The 20,884-nt window shown below is 47.7% G+C and overlaps 1 protein-coding gene across 1 annotated transcript in view; it reads left to right on the plus strand.

Annotated features, from left to right (window-relative positions):
• Window positions 1-6,715: 6,715 nt before the first annotated feature.
• The window catches only part of LARP4B (La ribonucleoprotein 4B), an 87,619-nt gene continuing 73,450 nt past the window's right edge, over window positions 6,716-20,884 (plus strand). Inside the window, exon 1 of the mRNA XM_088025831.1 lies at window positions 6,716-6,813. The gene's annotated coding sequence lies outside the window, so the exon portion shown is untranslated. The remainder of the gene's footprint in view (window positions 6,814-20,884) is intronic.

Raw genomic sequence — 20,884 nt, forward strand, 5'->3', positions numbered from 1 at the left:
GTCTATGTCTTCACTTTACATTTGTGATTGTTCCCTCTTGTTAGTTTGTGCACTTTGGGCAGGAACACCACATAGCTGAGGTCATGTCACCTGATGTCAGTAGGCCACCATTATCGGGGATGCCAGTGTTCAACCCTTGATTCAGATGGGGTCCTCATGAGCATCCACCGTAAAAACACCCTGTCCCCCCTTGAAATCACTTAAGCATAAGCAATTAATGAGCTGTGAAATGGCAACACAACCTGTTCCTCAACAGCCTTCCCCTGATGCCGTTAGCCTTCATGGATGACTCCTGCCCGGATCCCATGATCGCTGCCACGTGGTGATGTGTTAAATAATTCCTTTTCAATCGGTTAGTCAGCATTCTGTAAAGAAAAGCTTTCCCCTTCCTTCCTCATCTCTAGTATTTTTTTACTTACCCATTTATTTGCATTTCTTAGTATGAACTCATGCATTTTTTTTTTTTTACCCCCCAACGTATTCTGACGTATTACTGTCATTATTCCTTTCGATACTTCCACCTAATTTGACTAAGCTTGTTCCTTATTGTATTTCTATTTGGGTGGCTTTTTTGGGGACAGAGATCCACCAGAGCTTAACACCTTTTTTTTTTTTTAAGATGTTATTTATTTATTTGACAGGGAGAGACACAGCGAGAGCAGGAACACAAGCAGGGGGAGTGGGAAGAGGGAGAAGCAGGCTTCGCGCTGAGCAGGGAGCCCGATGTGGGGCTCGATCCCAGGACCCTGGGATCATGACCTGAGCCGAAGGCAGACTCTTCACGACTGAGCCACCCAGGCGCCCGAGCTTAACACCTTTTTGAGTCCCCTCTTGCCTCATAATAAAATCTCCACTCACTGTCACATCCAAATACCCTAGGTGGCTCACAAGACCCCTGGGGTTCTTCCTTGCTTGCCCCTCTAGGCTCCTGTGCCCTCCACCCACCTCGCCGACTTGCCTCTTTCTTTGTCACACCCCAATACTTCTGTTTTGACCCGGACTGGCTTCCCCCTCCCTGCCAGGATCTTATCAGCAGCCTTTCCACTCTTGTCTCCTCGGCCTTGGCTTACGAATCACTTTCTCAGATTCTCCCAGCAAGCTGGCTCTGGCCCCTCCGGGATTTGCTCCCTGCCTCTGGCAGTCTGTGCACACGCCCTAGGAAACTTGTCCCTCACCATCCCCTGCTGTCTGTCCACTTGCTTCTGGAGCTGTGTTCCCCTGTGCTGTCTCCCCAGCACTTAGCACAGCCCCAGAGGGGGGAGCAGGTACCCGGTGAGGACTTGTTTAATTAATAAGTGAATAGTTCTAAACCGTTAGGAATAAAGCTTGAGCAGTGTGGTTAAACCACAAATGAGCTTGCTAACATAGAGGTAATTTTCAGTGATGATCTACACGATGGAGAAAAAGTGTTCATTTTTTACAGAAAATGCTGTAGAGAATTAAAGAAAATGTCCCCAGATACTAGCTGAAATTTAGGCCTTACTAAGAGGAAAATGTGTTGGTTTTTTTCATTGGGTAATCCAACTGACATTAAGGAGGTACTATGCACACCCCCCACACACCACAGACTGTTTCTGCACCGTGCAGCTGACCACTGTCAGCGCTGACCGGCGCGACCGCGGCAAATTCGAGCGGCGTCCGTTGAGCTATGAATAGAGCACTATGACGACCCAGAAAAGAAACCAACCGTCGGATAGGAAAAGATTTAAATGGTTGACTTTGAGGGGTACCTTGAAAATGAAGCCTGATTTTACCAGAAGCGAAAGAGAGAAAGGACAGTCCAGGCAGAGAGCAGAGAACAGGTGGAGGGCACGAAAGAACCCAAGCGCTCGGAAGTGAAAAGCGGCTCCAGGCTCAACTTTGCAAGCAGCTGACTCTTCTGGGAGCCCACGCTCCTCCTTCTGCTCTGTTCTTTAAAAGGACTGTCAGGGGTGCCTGGGTGGCTCTGTCGGCTCGGGCCATGATCCCGGATCAGGTCATGATCCCGGGGTCCTGGGATTGAGTCCACAAGGAGCCGCCCCCACCCATCGAGCTCCTTGCTCAGCGGGGAGCCTGCTTCTCCCTGTCTGCCGCTCCCCCTGCTTGTGCTTGCTGACAAATAAATAAGTAAAATCTTTTTAAAGGGACTGTCAGTCACTGGTACCACCCTACAGTGAAAAGCCCATACTTTATTCATGACTACACCCAGAGATTCCCCCAGGTGTGTTAAGAAATGTTTGTCAAGTGGATGTGATGAAGGTCGGGTGTCTAAACCTAGGGCAGGAAAAGAGATGTAAGGAAGGACCTGCATCGAGGACCAATTTGTGAAGGGCCTTCTGGTCCATAAAACACAACCTGGACTTCACCCTCCAGGGCCAACAATCAGAGGGGCATGGTGAGGACGCCTTTTAAGGAAATGTGTGTTGGCACAATGAGTGGTGGGGTGAACAGATGTGAAACAGACCAGCCACCATGCTATTAAAACTAATCAGGAGAGGGGCGCCTGGGTGGCTCAGTCGTTAAGCGTCTGCCTTCGGCTCGGGTCATGGTCCCAGGGTCCTGGGATCGAGCCTGGCATCGGGCTCCCTGCTCCGTGGGAGGACTGCTTCTCCCTCTCCCACTGCCCCTGCTTGTGTTCCCTCTCTCTGGCTGTCTTTCTCTCTGGCAAATAAATAAAATCTTAAAAAAAAAAAAAAAGACTAATCAGGAGAGAGGAAACAGCAAGCAAAACCATCCTAAGGGGGAGGAACAAATGATTTTTTAGGTAGAATAGGTAGAATTTGTAACTGCATGACATGGGAAGTGAGGGGGACCATGGATTGGAGAAATTTATACTAAAGTTTTTTTTTTTTTTTTAGGGGAGCCCGGGTGGCTCAGTTGGTTAAGCGTCTGCCTTCGGCTCAGGTCATGATCTCGGGGTCCTGGCCTTGAGTCCCACATCAGGCTCCCTGCTCAGTGGGGAGTCTGCTCCTCCCTCTGCCTGCCACTCCCCCTGCTTGTGCTCTCTCTCTCTCAAATAAATAAATAAAATATTTTTTAAAAATTGATCTTATCTTTCTAAGCAGATACCATAAAAATGTGTTTTATGTAGTAACCTCATATTCCAAGGTGAAAATGGATTATTTTTTTTGAAACACATGTAAACACACACACACACACACACACACACACACAAAGGGGAACAAAAAAACAGTTTTTCTTTTATTTTGTAAATTTTATTTGTATTTTAATTCCAGCAGAGGTAACACACAGTGTAATATTAGTCTCAGGTGTACAATATGGTGATTCAACACCTCCATCCATCACCCGGTGCTCATCGCAAGTGTCTCCTTCATCCCCATCACCCATTTCCCCGTCCCCCACCACCTCCCCGCTGGTGACCAGCAGTGTGTTCTCTAGAGTGAGAAGTCTGTTTCTTGCTTTGTCTTTTTTTCTTTTGTTTTGTTTCTTGAATTCCATATATAAGTGAATTCATATGGTATTTGTCTTTCTCTGACTTATCTCACTTGGCATAATGTCCTTTAGCTCCATCCCTATTGTTGCAAATGGCAAGATTTCAATCTTTTGATGGCTGAGTAATATTCCATTGTGTATACACCACATCTTTATCCATCCGTCAGTAGACACTTGGGCTCACTTCATAGTTTGGCTATTATGGGCATTGCTGCTATAAACATTGGGGTGCAGGTGTCCCTTCAGATCGCTAAGTTTGTATCCTTTGGGATAAATACCTAGTAGTGCAATTGCTGGGTCGTGGGATAACTCTATTTTTAACTTTTTGAGGAACCTCCATACTGTTTTCCAGAGTGGCTGCACCAACTTGCATCCCCACCAACCGTGCCCGAGGGTTCCCCTTTCTCCACATCCTCCCCAACACCTGTTGTTTCTTGTGTTGCTGGTTTTAGCCATTCTGACAGGTGTGAGTGATACCTACAAAGAGCCAGTTTTGATTGAAGAAGGATCACACAATATGAGTACAAAACAGGAGATGTCATTTCAGTATAAAGATGTCATTTCAATATAAAGTATTCCCATATCGCTTAGGTTACAGGCCTTCTCTGTAATTTAGGAACTTATCTGTGTATCAGAATGTCTGCCTGAGCGTAGATACAGGCAAAAACGATGAAAAGTCTAACCACCAACTTTGGTGGTCTTTCCAAGGCGTTCCATCTCACTGGGCTAGGAGTGATTTCAGCAGTGGAGAGGAGGGGACTGGGTCCAGAAGATTAGAAGTGCAGGGACGCTCCCGGGTGCACCTGACAAGGGCTCCCCACATGGCCCACCAGTCCCCTCTGGAAGTGAGCTTTAAATGCTAGAAGTCCGTGCTTTCCATACTACAGAAATTTCAGTCTTAGGTGCCTATTAAAGTCATTGCTATGAATATCATTATTTAACCTGTAAGCTTCTTAGAGCTAGGATGTGACATCGTATCACAAAGCAAGAGGCACCCAACACGGACGGCAATCAATACACAGAAGTGGAAAACGCAGACTTGCCAGCGTTTGACCCCATCAGTAGGACCCAGGAGAGCCACAGGTGCAGGGATGGGTCTGGGCACAGTGACCCATCAAAGACTTTCTAAAGGGTGTTAACGCCTACCACTGGGACCAATTCAAATGGATGTCTATATAATCAATACTCAGTAGGAGCAGACGTACAGGAAACCAGGCAGCAAGCTTCAAGCAGGTGGACAGAGCTTCGGCGCCCCCTGAGACCACGGCGACCACGGAGAAGGGAGCTGACCCCAAAGCCGCCTCCCCTGGGCGCGCCCGGGGGCCTCTCCTGGGCCCGACCTCTGCCGTGGCCCAGGGCCGGCCGGGGACGAGGGTGTCTCTGCCCCTGGTGGAAGGGGGTCCCGGGGACGGAGAGCAAGGGTCTGGAGTGTGTGTCGCTGTCCAGGGGTGAGGAAGGCGTGCGCGGGACGGGGCGGGGCTGCGTGCGCGCCCGCGCCAACCACGGGGTGGGGGGAGGGCTGGGGTCGCGGTCCCGGGGAGGGGGGAGGGCAGGGGTCTGGGGAGTGTGTCGCGGTCCCAGGGTGAGGGGGGGGCTGGGGTCGCGGTCCCGGGGGTGGGGGGCAGGGGCCTGGGGAGTGTGTCGCGGTCCCAGGGTGAGGGGGGCTGGGGTCGCGGTCCCGGGGGTGGAGGGCAGGGGTCTGGTGAGTGTGTCGCGGTCCCAGGGTGAGGGGGGCTGGGGTCGCGGTCCCGGGGGTGGAGGGCAGGGGTCTGGTGAGTGTGTCGCGGTCCCAGGGTGAGGGGGGGCTGGGGTCGCGGTCCCGGGAGTGGAGGGCAGGGGTCTGGGGAGTGTGTCGCGGTCCCAGGGGTGGGGGGCAGGGGCCTGGGGAGAGTGTCGCGGTCCCAGGGTTGGGGGGGCTGGGGTCGCGGTCCCGGGGGTGGAGGGCAGGGGTCTGGGGAGTGTGTCGCGGTCCCAGGGTGAGGGGGCTGGTGTCGCGGTCCCGGGGGTGGGGGAGGGCAGGGGTCTGGGGAGTGTGTCTCGGTCCCAGGGTGAGGGGGGCTGGGGTCGCGGTCCCGGGGGTGGGGGGCAGGGGTCTGGGGTGTGTGTCGCGGTCCCAGGGTGAGGGGGGCTGGGGTCGCGGTCCCGGGGGTGGGGGGCAGGGGTCTGGGGAGAGTGTCGCGGTCCCAGAGTGAGGGGGGGGGCTGGGGTCGCGGTCCCGGGGGTGGGGGGCAGGGGTCTGGGGAGTGTGTCGCGGTCCCAGGGTTGGGGGGGCTGGGGTCGCGGTCCCGGGGGTGGAGGGCAGGGGTCTGGGGAGTGTGTCGCGGTCCCAGGGTGAGGGGGGCTGGGGTCGCGGTCCCGGGGGTGGGGGGCAGGGGTCTGGGGAGTGTGTCGCGGTCCCACGGTGAGGGGGGCTGGGGTCGCGGTCCCGTGAGTGGAGGGCAGGGGTCTGGGGAGAGTGTCGCGGTCCCAGAGTGAGGGGGGCTGGGGTCGCGGTCCCGGGGGTGGGGGGCAGGGGTCTGGGGAGAGTGTCGCGGTCCCAGAGTGAGGGGGGGGCTGGGGTCGCGGTCCCAGGGGTGGGGGAGGGCAGGGGTCTGAGGAGTGTGTCGCGGTCCCAGGGTGAGGGCGGCTGGGGTCGCGGTCCCGGGGGTGGGGGCAGGGGTGTGTGTGTCGCTATCCCGAGGTGAAGGGGGCGGGGGGCCGGTCCCAGGGTGAAGGAGACGGAGGATACGGTCCCTGGGGCCGGGAAGGTGGGGGTGCGGCGGCGGCTAGCAGACGGCAGTCTGGAGGCCGGGAAGGGGTTGCCCTACGCCCGGGCCGGGCCGCCTGCTCAGGTCGCAGCGGGGGCGGTGGGGACGGCGGGGCGGGGCCGGGAAGCGTGCGCGGGACGGGGCGGGGTTGCGTGCGCGTCCGCGCCAATCACAAGCGCCGCCGGGAGGGGCGCGCGCACGGAAAGGCCGGGAAGCAGAGGGGCGGGCCGGGTTTCGCGCACAGCCAATCGGGGCGCCACGCCGCCATGACGTGAGGCTCTGCCGGGCTCCGAGAGCCAGTCGGCAGGCCGGGCCGGTGAGTACGCGGGCGCGCGGGCGCGCGGGCGCGCCAGGCGGGACTTCCGCCGAGCCCCGGAAGCGGGAGCTGTGTGTTCTCATGCGAACGGGAAGGAGCGTTGGGGCGCCCGAGTCGCGAGGTTGAGACATTTTCGGGCCCGAAACGGGAAGGAGCCGCCGCCGCCCGCCGCCAGCCCGCGCCGCGCCGCCCCCGCCGCTCGTCCGGGCCGGCCGCGCCCTCCCCGCCCCTCCCTCTCGGCCCGTCCGCGTGTGGCGCGGTCGCCGGGCACCGGGGCTGCGGCGGCCGGCGGCCGGGCGGCGGCGGCGCTGCTGACAGGTGAGCGCCGCGGGCGGCGGGCGGGCCCCTCGGTCCCCTCCGCTCCCTGCCCCGTGCTGGGCCGCCGCCTCGGACCCGCGCCGCGCCCGCCTGTCACGGGCCGCCATCTTCCCGGAGGACGCGGCGGGCGGAGTGCGGGCCGGACCGGGCCGGGCGGCGGGAAGGGCCGCGGTCGCGGGGCCGCGCCGGGCTGTAGGGCCCGAGTGAGTGGCAGGGCCCGAGTGCGGGGCGGGCCGGGCGGCGCGGGGGGGCCGGGCGGGGGCAGGGCCGGGGTCTGGGGCCGGGCCGCGCCGCCGTCCGGCCCGCACTGCGGAGGCCTCGCCCCTGCCCTCCGCCCCGGGCCCGGGCCCGCCGGCCGGCGGAGCGGGGAAGGCACGGGGTCATTGGGACCAGGAAGTGGGGATCCTGTTGCTCCGGGTGTGTCTGGGGAGCTCCCGTTCTCCTCCCGGCAGGCTGGAGCAGAGGCGGGTTCTGAAGGAATTAGAAAAAATTCAAATCTAGGGGTGCCTTGTGTTCGAGGTAGGACCGGGATCCACGCTGGGGAAAGGGACAGGTCAGCAGTCTCCTACCACCTGCGTCTCAGTCGTGTCCAATCAGAACGTAAACTTAGATTGCAGCGCAGTTTTGTCCTGCGGCTTGATTTCTCCTTGTTTTTTATGTGAGATGGCCTTTAATTTTGGATGAGAGGCAACAAGAAAGTGATCTGTAGGTAGTTCTTAAGCGTTCGAGACCCTCTTCCTGGCTGCAGTGTAGTTTGTCCTCAGCCTGAGTGGAAGTCTGAAGTTTTGGATGAGTGAGGAAACAAGGGTTTTCCTGCAGGGAAGTTAGTTGGTAAGTGTGAAGGTTTTTTTAAAAGGTAATGCCAGCCTGAGGACGAATATTGTAAGTATACAAGTTATTTTTCCTTTTGAAAGTTTTTTTTCCTCTTGTAATATTTAGCTGGTCTCTTTGAGTGTGTTAAGAATTTGAAATGCACTTGAAGTAGGTGCTAAGTTGTTTGCTGCAGGGGGGAGGGGAGGAGTGATGTTGCCTTCTCCGCGGTGCACTGCCTGTGCAATGTGCAATTTCCATACTTCCCCCACCTGCGTGGCTCCCTCTAATTTACAGTCGGGGTGATTTACAGAAGTTGAAATGGTTGCGGCTTTTCAGCTTTCCTCTGTATTTAGGATATGGAGAGTCAGTTTTATCCTCGAGCTGTGAGTGATCTCTTCACAGGTTTGCTTGTGTTGCTAAAGGCATCAGATTATAGCAAGTTTATTATTCAACCATAAAGTTGATTTGTGTACTTCCCTTTGAAACTTGCCTTTGGTTAGAAATAAATTTCATTCTGTATTTTGACCCGTTAATGTGAGTTGATTTATTTACATGAAAGAATGGTGTGGCTTCTTACTGATGAGAAAGGACTTGCCCTCCTGGTGCTTCCCTTTCTTCATCTCTAAGAGGGGTTAGTAATGTCAACCTCATAGGGCTGTCCTAACCAAGTCGATGCTGGCTGTTTTTACTGTCTATTTTTATTACTGAATTTCTTACTAAAACTTGAAAATGGTGTTTACCTCATTACTGTTTTCAGTATTCTTTCTGTGATTGTCAGTTTTAATTTGATAGTTTTTATTTTGGGGGGGTTTTGTTTTTGTTTGATTGCATGTATTTGGGCAGAGGAAGCAGGTTCTGAGGATGAAATGTGTATTTTGAGAAAGGAATTATACTATATTTGAGTGGGAGCCAGAGAGAAAATGGATGATAATGTGAGTGTTAGCATTCATTTAATGAGTTTTGTAGAAGAGTAGCTGAAATGAAATGGCAGCACATTGAGGGAGGTATTTGATTTTATTTAGGGTTCCTAGAGATTGTGTTTTTTAAAAAAAGTTGGGAGTTGGAGAATTTATCGAACTTAATATGATTTCCACAAGGAGACACAAATTTTGACAAATACGTATTTAAACTGTGAAAACATTCTAGTCACTTGTTTTTATGAAGCAGTCTTCACGTGTCATAAAACGTAATTCTAAAATGTGAAGTGCAAGTTGGCAGCACCAGGTTGTTACCAGTGATACGATAAGCAGTGCCTTCAAGGAGCCCCACAACTGTAAAGTAGATTTGCAACAGTATTTACACATTTTTGTAGTGGGAGACCTGAGGTCCGTGTTACCAAGTGGGAAGTGGCTGACTGACTCCTTCCACTGTTATTTCCATGTCATGCTGGAGTTCATACTTTCCATAGTGATAAGTAGGATTATTATTTAGGTCTTCTAATTTTAGTAACATGTGCTATCTTTATGATGGTCCCTGGAGATTGTTAAAAGCTGTATAGATATATGTTCCTTTAAATTCCATTTATTGGGGCGCCTGGGTGGCTCAGTCATTAAGCATCTGCTTTCGGCTCAGGTCATGGTTCCAGGGTCCTGGGATCAAGCCCCGCATCGGGCTCCCTGCTCGGTGGGAAGCCTGCTTCTCCCTCTGCCACTCCCCCTGCTTGTGTTCCCTCTCTCGCTGTGTCTCTCTCTGTCAGATAAATAAATAAAATCTTAAAAAAAAATTCCATTTGTTAGTGTCCTCATGTTAAAGGCACAAGTTTTAAATATGCTTTCATAACCCATGGTTGTACTCTCACAGAGTTCTCTCATACTTAAGGATTTTTTCAGATAGGTTAAGGCAAGAAAATCAGTATATTCTTGTAATTCCTCCTATAAAGTCATTGACTCAGCCTTTTTCTGATGGACATAAGAAAACAAACACTGAAGTTTTTATGGAAAATTCATTGTTAAAAACAGACACTGTTTCTGGGCATTGTTGCTTATGCTGTGTTGTAAAACTTTATTCCTGTAAAGAGTTCTCTTTTCTGTAAGAGCTAATTTTAGAGTCCGCAGTAAATGAGGCACTGCCTTCTGAGAGTGCTCAACTCACCAGATCTGATTTTAGTTTAGTTTAGTTCAGCTCAGACTTTTGCTGCTAATTGTTGCACTTGTTGATCTCCCTGGAGCAACTCTACTCCTGGAGTTCTCTGGATTCGAAAGTTAATTTCTTTATAGGAATATGGAATTGTAGGGGCACCTGGGTGGCTCAGTCATTAAGCATCTGCCTTCGGCTCAGGTCATGATCCTGGGGTCCTGGGATGGAGCCCCACGTCTGGCTTCCTGCTCAGCGGGGAGTCTGCTTCTCCCTCTCCCTGCCCTTCCCCCTGCTTGTGCTCTCACTCTCTCTCAAATAAAATCTTAAAAAAAAAAAAAAGGAACATGGAATTGTAAAGTGGAAAGCCAAAGGTTCTCTTATTAGAAGGAAGATAACTCCAATGTGGAAATGTTTTTTTCCCTAACATTCCAGCACTTTATTTTCCTTGCATGTAAATGTCTAATCTCAGACAGTGAAGACTGAGTATCAAGTCGGCTCATGTTTCCTTCCCTTCTTATCTTCCTCCACCGTAAAACTCCTTTTGTCCCTTTAATACTTTCATAAACTGTCTTTTCACCATTTTTCTGCTAAGCTCTCATGGCTCAGTTAATAAGGGCTGCAGGTGAGTGATGCCACCACTCTTGCGTCTTCTGTCACGGTTCGTTTTTTTCTCCAGTGTCCTCCCTACTTTGCTGATAGTGAGACCTAGGTCACGGAGTGCATTGTGTAACACTAAGGACATTTCATATTTAACTAAAATTTGAAGTCATCCTACTTGATTTTAAGATAGAGTGTAATAATCATTGAGATGAGACTTCACTGAAAGTGTTCTATGAAATCTGATATGCAAACGTATGGGCTTGAAAACTTACATATTAGGATAGTATTTGTATGATAAAAATAAAATGTCTCTTTTATTTACAACACACCATTTTAGTCACACTGCACGAGGTTGCTTTACCAGGCATATCCTGATTGTTAGGCCCTTTTAAAAATGCTCCTCCGTCACTGTCCCCTGTCTAAATGAGAAACGCCCAGGGGCCTGGCTCCAGGGGCCTTGGCATTTCTGCTGCCTCCTTGCTGGCCGGGCCGCCTTCCCTTGGCCTTAACTGACCACTGCCTCTCTCCCTCAGAACCATGGAGTTGCAAATGGTGTTGCCTTTGCTCCCCGTAGTTCTTGGCCTGAAATTGAATGTCTTTGCTCTTTAATCCATCTTTATAAAGGTATTTCAGGAGTCCTTCAGGAATCCTTGCCTTAATTTCTAAGGTCGAACTTAGTGCTTCTCTGTTTCTGTAGCACCTCAGGCACAACACCTAATGAATTACCATAAGCTCCTTGTGGGTGAGATCTTTTTTGTTTGTAACCTCTTTGCCCAGCCCAGTTCCAGGTGCCCTATACAGATCTTCCTCAACTTGTGATGGGGTTATGCCCTGGTATACCTGCTGTAGGTTGAAAATATTGTTAAGTTGAAAGTGGGTTTCGTACACCTAACCTTGAACATCACAGCTTAGCCGTGTTTACGTTAAACATGCTCAGAACACTTACATTAGCCTGCAGTTAGGGCAAAATCATCTAACACAAAGCCTATTTGTTTATGAAGTGTTGAGTATCCCCTGCAATTCACTGAATGCTGTACTGAAAGTGACAGAATGGCTGAATGGGTGCAGGACAGTTGTCAGTGTATCAGTTGTTACTCCCATGATCGCGGGGCTGACTGGGAGGGAGCTTGCTAGCTGGGGCAAGATTGAAATTCAAAATTTGAGGTACGGTTTCCACTGAATGTGTATCGCTTTTGCACCATTGTGAAGTTGAAAAATTGTAAGTCGAACCGTCCTAAGTTGGGGACCATCTGTAGGTGTTTAGTAAACTTTGTTCAACTGGATGGAAAAAGGCATGTCTAAAGACACCTCTCATTTTGGTTGTAGGGAAATGATTTGCAGATTGTACAGTTGCATGCCTTCATAAACGAACATAAAAATCCTCACTTGAAATGAGTGCAATAGAAAATGCACGGCTATACTTACAAAATGTTAGTGATTTGATAGCAATATCTAGTGTGTGCCGCGTTTTGGACGGCGTCATTTGATCATGTGACCTAGATTGTACTCAGTCGCAGTCTTTAAAAACTTGCTCCTTTTTAATAACAAATGTTTCTTTGGCTTTAAAATTAAAACATTATATTAACCTAAAACAAATCAATTACAATAGTGAAAATGTATTTTTAAACTTCAGTGGATTTTTCCATTTTTCATTCCCCATGAGAGTCCTTGCTACAGGGTCTGGTAGGGATGAAAGCCCCTGAAAGGAAAGACAAGGGCTCATGCCTTCCTTGAGCAGGTGTTTTTGATCAGTAAGACACTAGCAATACAAGGACAAATGAGACCAGAACTTTTCTCTAAGGCTTGTGGTCTAGAAGGGATTAGGAAAAGTGCATTGTTTTATTTAAAGTAAAGCAGACAGGCATTTGGATTCTTGAAGCTTCCATGCACAAAACTTGTTGACGGCTCTCAGCACGACACTCCCTCGAGTGGTCTCGCTCTTAGGGTTGTATTACTACAGCACCTCCTGTGGCAGGCCCTCTCATCTCCCTTCCCTGCCTTATTTTTCTTTGTAGCTCTTATTACATTATAACATACCATGTAATTTCCATATTTTATGTACAGTCTGTCTGCTGGGGCTTGAATTAACTCTGTGAGGTTGAGGGTTTCTATTTTGTTCATTGACAGGAGCCCAGACCTTTCAGTGGTACAGAGTATTCACTAAATAATTCATGAATAAATCCTGGGGTTATAATGGTGAACAGAAGGGATGGATTGCCCTCCTTTTTGGAGCTCATGGTCCACAGAGGCAGGTGGATGACCAGATAACCACATATGAGAGCCATACATTGTGCTGGCCTTGTAGGCCTTAAGGGGCCAGGAGGCTCCCTAAGGAAGAGTGTGGTGGGGCAGAGTCAGCCTGGTAGGCAAACAGGATGAGTGTCAACGATTCTGAGCAGAGGGATTTGGAGGAATAATCTGAATGAGGCTCAGTAAAGAAGGGCCAGTCAAGGTAGCAGCTGGATCATACAGGGTGTAAAGCGTCTCAGTATAGATGAGAATTTTGCTGTGTATCCTAGGAACAGTTGAAAGCACTTGGAGGGTTTTCAGCAGGAGAATTAGATGACCAGAATTGTCTTTTTCAGTGATTATTCTGCTTTATTGGAGAGTGGCATGGAGAGGAAGGAAAGGGCACACACGGACAGGTGTTACTTGACCCGAGATGGAGGGCCCTGGTGTTTATGCTTGTGTTCATCACGGGGGAAAAGGCCAAGCCCTGGCCTAAATGAATAGTTTGCTTAGAAACTCTTTCATTTGTATTATATAGAATGTTTAAAACAATAGTTTAAAAATATGCCTTAAATTTGCTAGTATTTATCAGTTGTAATATTTGTTATTCCAGTTTTTATTAAGGTAGACTAATTGACAGATTCCTTTTTTAGAAACATCGCTGAAAAATGAGAACATTCTGTTTTCGGATTTCAGAAAGCTTTGTTTTATGGTCAAAGCTTAAAATATAAAGATAAAAACATAGTGATTAATGTGATACAGATTTACAAGTTGCCTTGTAGCTCTCTGAACATATTAAACATCCCCTTTTCAGATATTTTTTTTCTGAAAATATGTCCTTTAAAACCTGTTCTTTAAAGACTACTTTCTGAACACTTCTCTCTTTGTTGATTACGTTACCTCTATTTCGTTCTTAAATCTTACCATCTGTGTAATTTCTGCCTTACCATATATATGTGTGTGTGTGTGTGTGTGTGTGTGTGTGTGTGTGTGTGTGTGTGTGTGTGTGTGTGTGTGTGTGTGTGTGTGTGTGTGTGTGTGTGTGTGTGTGTGTGTGTGTGTGTGTGTGTGTGTGTATCCCCGTAGAATGTAGAATTGCTGCCTGGCTTTTCCCAACTCTGCGGTCATAGAATAGCAGGAACCTTTGAAAGCAGACTTGAAGTCCCTGTGGAAAGTTACCTTTTAGCTAGGCATTTAGAATGCAAAACCATTTTCTCTTGTGTTTTTAGGAGGTAAAAACATTCAAATAATTGATAGTATGTTGGTTGTCATTTAGTGCAGAAGTTTAGTGTGAAAGCCTTTTTTGGATGAAACTTTCCTTGGGACTACTGGAAGTCCCATGTTCCTTTTTGATTAATATCTGTATATCCAGTCTAATGCTGTTTCCGATTTCCCTTCAAGGGGTCACTTGAGTACAGACCATTGTACAAATGAGTAACTGATGAATCAGCAGTATTTTCTTCTTCACACCTTAAATACGGGGGTGGGGACCATCAGTGAAGACCAAAGGTGAAATGACTATAGTAGTTCACAGTAGTTGCTGTTTGTGCATGCAGCTGTTCACACTTCTTTGTATATTTTGATGTGTTTCCATTTCTTCTGCTGAAATGATTACCTTTCAGGCCTCTGTGCAGGAGAGTTAACCCTAAGGGTGAATGGACTGAGGGAAGAAAATAACATTTGCGGGCACCTGGGTGGCTCAGTTGGTTAAGCGTCTGCCTTCCGCTCAGGTCATGAGCCTGGGGTCCTGGGATTGAGCCCCGTGTTGGGCTCCCTGCTCAGAGGGGAGTCTGCTTCTCCTTCTCCCTCTGCCTGCCGCTGTGCCTATTTGTGCTCTCTCTGTCAAGAAACTTAAAAAGGGGGGAAAGAAAATACATTCACCACACAAAACTGCAGAAGCAGCCAGGCGTGCAGAATTTAAGTCTTTGTGACCTGGTGAAACTCCAGAGTGAAGTGTCTTCCTGCACAAGAATGCCTTGAGGTCCTAAATGACCATAAGTTTTAGTAGTTTCAGTCAGGCGCAGGGACATTCTTGGCACTTTGCCTCTGAAGTTCAGAATATTGAGGGGCACCTGGGTGGCTCCGTCGTTAAGTGCCTGCCTTTGGCTCAGGTCATGATCCCAGGTCTTGGGATCGAGCCTCGCATCTGCTTCTTCCTCTCCCCGTTTGTGTTTCTGCTCTTGCTAACTCTCTCTGTCAAATAAATAAATAAAATCTTCAAAAAAACAAAGTTAAGAATATTGCACCTGGGTGGCTTAGTTGGTTGGGCGTCTGCCTTCGGCTCAGGTCATGATCCTGGAGTCCCGGGATCGAGTCCCGCATCGGGCTCCCTGCTCAGCGGGGAGTCTGCTTCTCCCTCTGACCCTGCCCCCTCTCATGTGCTCTCTCTCTCTCTCTCATTCTCTCTCTCTCAAATAAATAAATAAAATCTTTAAAAAAAAATATTGAGAGTGTGCTTGTCACTGTGGAGGTTTTTGATCTGTTAACTCTTTTAAGTTTTTCATGAAAACGCAAGATTACAGCTCAAGGTAAAAAGTCATGGGTCAGATGTTTTCTGGGGGTTGTTTATGGCCACAAATTGTATTACTAGGTGAGTTTATGAGCAGAGCAAATAAAAGTGGATCATTAACTTCCAGTTTACGTTTTGGTGTGTTGGTGTGGTTAGGTAAGTTTATCGAAAACTTGTAAACAATGTGTTTACCAAGTGTTTAATAATTATAGTACATTTAATCAGCCTTAATCCAGTTGTAGGGAGAATTTTGTTTTCCTCAGTACCATTGTTCACCGTGGAGTTACAAGACTGAGAGGGAAAGCGTTGCCTTCTTTTACACTGTTCCTACAGTGTTCTGTCAGTGTAGTAACACTTTGGAGTAGGACAGTCATTGTCTGAGACCGAGTTTTGGTCTACTTTATTTTATTAACTGAGATTTGATAACTTGTTTCTGAAATAACTGTCAGGAAATAGGATTTTGGAGCTTTAAGGACTCATACTGAAGCCCACAGAAGTGTAAAGTGAATGCAAACTGCAGCTAGTTAGGTGGCAGAGGCCTTGTGCCTTTGGTGTCCTCTCTGAGCTCAGTCCTGCATTGCACTCTTAATTACAGAACTCAGTGTAAGATGCTTAACACTGGGATTTCAAAAGGAAAACTGAAATTGGTGAAAGCGTTAACTTTATGTATGCTACAGAATTTTAGGTTGGCATTTTACGTTTTTAAAGCAGAATCTTAAAGCTGCTATTAAACTGTTTTAAAAAACATTGAAATAACATTTATTTTAAGAAAAGTAAGGATATTTGTCATTTTAGATAATTTAACTTACTGGCTTTAATCAACTTTGGAAGGCACTAATAGATCTTCCAATTTGCATCATATATTAAAGACTGCAGTTTACATATTGTCTTTGAGAAATAGTTTGAGGAAGTTCCTATAAATTCGGTGGTTTCCTTCCTAAACCGCAGAGACGGTTTTAAACCTTGGTATCTACGCTACTCTGCAGGGCTTCATGTTCAGGCTCTGGAAGTGTCAGCCCCTGTGTTCATACCTTTTTGTGAAGAGGAGCTCAGACCTGAGAGAGGGTTACTTAGGTGAGCACTGTACCACCTCTCCTGGCTTTTAGTTTACTATCCTCAACAACTGTTTTTGCTTGCTTCCTGCTGTGTGCAATGACTTCAGATTTTAACAGCCTTTCGCTTGCCTACAAAATGTGAGAAATGAATGCAGATTGCCACAGTTCTCACCCTCAGCAGTGTATTTGGCTTGGAATTCAGAGGACCCAAAATCCTTGCTTGTTTTTGTTTTTCAGCACACCTGTTTTGCTGTTTGGAAAACTGAGGCCCGGAGACAGTTTGCTTTACATGACATGATGAAGAGCAGAAAATGGGGGTCTATATAGTTTCTTCTAAGTCCATTGCAAACAGGAGCCAACTCTTGGGACAGTTTAGGTGTCCTACCTATGCATTAGGTCCAAGTAACCTGATATATCTGTGGCTAATGCCACTCAGCCCAGCTAAGCTTCAGAAATGCTGGTTTTAACCAGAAAGTTTTAATAGTACTTTTTATAGTAAGTGTCATTGGGGTCAGGGGCTCCCCACATCCCAAGACTGAGAGAAGTTCATTTACGTTGCTGAACAGTCATGCAGAATTACTGGAGCTGATGCTGACTCTGATAGTTTGCTTGGAACTTTTATGGTGTTATTATGTTCATCTGTTGAACTGTACTCGTAACTGAGGAGTCGTGATCCACTTATTTCTAAAATGGAGATGGTATTATGTCTAGGAAACATATCCTTTGTATATCAGACTGAAAGATGATCTAAAGTAGTATATATTTTTGAACCCATAACTATGGGACTTAAATTCTTTTTTAAGAGTAGTGTCACTTTTATAAGGAACACTTCATGTTAGGTGGTATTCATTGTATTTCAGTATTACCTGATTAGCATGGTCATGTTGGGAAATGTGAAAGCATGTTCAGTTGTCATACCTGGCATTTGAGCCCTGGTCTTGGGCTCTGGCTGCTACTTTGTGAGTCACTGTGGTGCTTGGTGGCTCCCTGGGTCGGGCCTCTGGCTGCCTAGTAATTAGTAATGACTGCATTGGTTTAATCCTGCTCTGTGCTGTACCTGCCCTAAACATGCTCACAGCAGGTAAGGTGGGTGTGCCCAGCATCCCTACCTGGTTAGTGGTGGAGTCCGGGTGCTGGGTGCACCTCGAGCCCCTGCCTTTTGACCTCCTCCTCAAATGCCCAGCTTGTTGGTCATAAGGTGGATTGGGGGATCCTTGAACTTCTGAGACTGTGTGTAGCATTTCTGGTACACGTCTCTTTCTCCAGTGGAAGGACTCAGCTTTTAGTAGATTTTCAAAAAGATCTTTAATAACCTCTACCTTCAATTACAAGTAATAGTTTTAGTGTGTTTGCCACGTGGGAACTTCGAGGATTTGTTGTTATTTTGGTAATTAAATGTAATTTCTTGTTGTCAACATCACTTTGTATTTAACTCTTCTATATGGTTAGATTCCAAGTACACATATATGCACACATACATACAGCGCCTAAGAGAGTATCTGGAATGAAATGAAAATGAACCCACAGTAACTTTGCCCCAACCTAAAAATACTACCTTTTCCCATGTTAACATATTATTTGTAGTATGCAGCAACAGAGGCTTTTACTTGGAATCATCATTTTAAATACCAAGTATTTATTCCCATGTGTTCATTGCATGAAAGACGGTGGCTAAAAAACATGTATTTGCTGAGATTTTACTTCATTAGGTGCTGTGTCAGGAATACAGTGGCCGAGAAGGTAGACATTCCTGCCCACCCCAGCATTGGAGACACTGGGTGTCAAGGGTTTGCACCCCAGGCAGTGGGGAAGATGGGGATGTCAGCTGCAGGGTGGAAGACAGGGTCCTGTTTAAGAAAGGTCATCTGCGAAGAGTTGGTGGGGTTGGAGATACGTAAGGAGTTGGGGTAGTAATTTGGTTCAGAGAGGATGGTTATCTGAGCAATTTATCAGGAATAGAGACTGAGGTAGATACAGGCTTATTTGCGAGGAAGAGGTTAAAAATGTATTTGTAGGTTTCTGGTTTAGGGCAGCTGGATGGGTGATGTGCCCTCGAGATGGAGGGATTGTCAGGTTTTGTTTATTTGTCTTAGAAGGCTGGTGGGAATGGATTTTTTTAAACAATTGATTTTGAGGAGTCTGTAGGTCAAAAAAGAGCGGATATTTGCTTAGTTGCACTGATACTCAGCTTGTGGTGTTCGCTGAAGCCATGAACACGGAGTGCAGGGGAGCGTGCCTCAGGTGAGGTGGGAGCGCCGGGTGCGGCGCTGTCCGCTCCGCCACACTCTTTGTCTCCCTGCCAGTTAGGTTGTCGGCTTACAAAAGCCAGTTCAGTGCGTTCCCGAACTCGTTCAGGGCATTTGTACTCCTTCCTGCAGTTACATGATTTAACTAATATAAATTGATAAAAATAGTGCAAAAACATTCATAGGAAAACTAATTTGAAAACTTTGGAGTGTCTCAGTAAAAACAAATCACTAAGAAAACTATTAACTGAGGTCTATGGGTAAGACAATTATAAAAAATTGGAGAATACTTATTTTAAAGGACTGTACCACTCACGTTTTTAATATAAGTTGTACTTTAAAGAGATTAAGTGAAAGTTTTAGGTGATGCATTATGGTTTATGTGAGAAGAAAAGAAGGCTTTGATAGACTGGCTCAGCCTTAGAAAAAAACCCACGTGAAGGAGCATATACAAGTTAAAGCGGTTAAGAATTCATGTATGGGTTTTTAGAATTACCTACTTTAATTTACAGTTACTTCCAATCACATAGGGCAAGAGAGCTTTTACTGCACTTAGTGCTGAGGAAGGGCCTCCTTGGCGGATGAGAAGCAAGGGGAGGGTTGGGGGGGGAAGCAGGCATGTGTGAGTTTAAGTGTTGCCCAAGGCTGAGGAAGAGAGTGTGCAGAGGCCCCGGGGTACGTCTTTAGTAGCAAGCAGGCAGTTGGGCATCCTGGCAGAGCGGCGTCCTCGGAGAGGCTGCATCCTGCCTGGGAGGTCCCCAGCCCCTCGCTTTTTTCCTTCCCTGTCCCTGCTTCTCGGAGGTGTCCACTCATCTCCCTTGTGTATTCTGTCTTTAGAGACAGCCTAGGCGAGGCATGTTTGAACAGTGATGGGAGGAAGAAGTGAAGATACAGGAAAAGAGGAGGAAATGGGATCCAGACCACAGAAAGACAACCGGTGCTCCTTCAGTTAATATGTTGTTTTTTCTCCAAACTTTTTTTTTTTTTTAAGATTTATTTATTTGAGAGAGACAGAGCAAGAGTGTGAGTGAGAGCATGTGTGGGAGAGAGAGCATGAACCAGGGGAGGGGCAGAGGCAGAGGGAGAGGGAGAAGCCGACACCTGACGTGGTGCTCCATCCCAGGACCCTGAGATTATGACCTGAGCCAAAGGCAGACGATTAACTGACTAAGCCACTCAGGCGCCCCACTCCAAACCTTTGATGTAGAAACTACTGAGAAAAACTTGGTCATTTTCATGAAGTTTTTTCAAGTTGTCTTATGTTCAGGCTGTATTTGGGTCCCTAGCATTGACTTAGGAGGTCTGATTTTCAAGAGCTATGTGGGATTATAATTGTTACAGAGTATTTCCCTCTCTTTCACCAAAGTGCTAAGAAATACACATTTGTTAGGAATACTAATTACAAGAAAGGAGGGATGCACATTAATGTAGGTCTTGAAATAAGGCATATTTTATCACCACTTAGAAAGCTGTTAAATGGCTTTTAATTTTTTTTTTTAAAACTTATTTGAGAGAGAAAAAGACAGCAAGACAGCGTGAGCAGTGGAGGGGCAGAGGGAGAGGGAGAGAGAATCTTCAAACAGACTCCCCGCTGAGGTCAGAGTCTGATGCCTGAGATCATGACCTGAGCCAAAATACAGAGTCGGGCGCTTACCCAACTGAGCCATCCAGGCACCCCATGGCTTTTAATTTTTAAGGAAGATGATTTGCCTGTTCACATAACAGGATTTTAGGGAATGTCTGTAGGTCTGTAGTGAGGACTTGGGGAAGGTAAGTTGTCATCCTTTTTTTTTTTTTTTAAGATTTTTATTTGACAGAGTGAGAGAGAGCAACAAGCACGGGGAGCAGCAGAGGGAGAGGGGGAAGCAGACTCCCTGCTGAGCAGGGAGCCCGATCAGCATGGAGCCTGATGTGGGGCTCGATCCCAGGACCCTGAGATCATGACCTGAGCCAAAGGCAGACAGTTGACCGACTGAGCCACCCAGGTGTTCCTGTTGTCACCTTTATCACTACCATCTGTTGGCTCAAACAGCTCTTGACTTAGAGCCCTGCACACCCTTGGGAATGTTTTCACGACTCGCTGAATTTCATTGTCCTTCATTTGGAGAAACACTACACATTTAGGATGTTCTTCCTTTGTTTTGACTAATTGGTTATTGATTAACATAGGTCAGAAGTACCTTTTCCCAAAGCTTTTTTTTTTAAATTTAACATCCTTGGGCACCTGGGTGGCTCAGATGGTTAAGTGTCTGCCTTTATTGAGATATAATTGACATATAAAATTATATTAATTTATTTTTTAAAGATTTTATTTATTTATTTGACAGAGACACAGGGAGAGAGGGAACACAAGCAGGGGGAGTGGGGGAGGGAGAAGCAGGCTTCCTGCGGAGCAGGGAGCCCGATGCGGGGCTCGATCCCAGGACTCTGAGACCATGACCTGAGCGGAAAGCAGATGCTTAACGACTGAGCCCCCCAGGCGCCCCGCTGTGTTGGTTTTTCTTAAATTTAATTTTTTTTTTTTAAAGTAAACCACTTTCTTT

Source organism: Eumetopias jubatus, unplaced genomic scaffold, assembly GCF_037043125.1.
Source record: "Eumetopias jubatus isolate StellerSeaLion01/CBP00866 unplaced genomic scaffold, mEumJub1_p1.0 scaffold_8, whole genome shotgun sequence".
Taxonomy (NCBI): domain Eukaryota; kingdom Metazoa; phylum Chordata; class Mammalia; order Carnivora; family Otariidae; genus Eumetopias; species Eumetopias jubatus.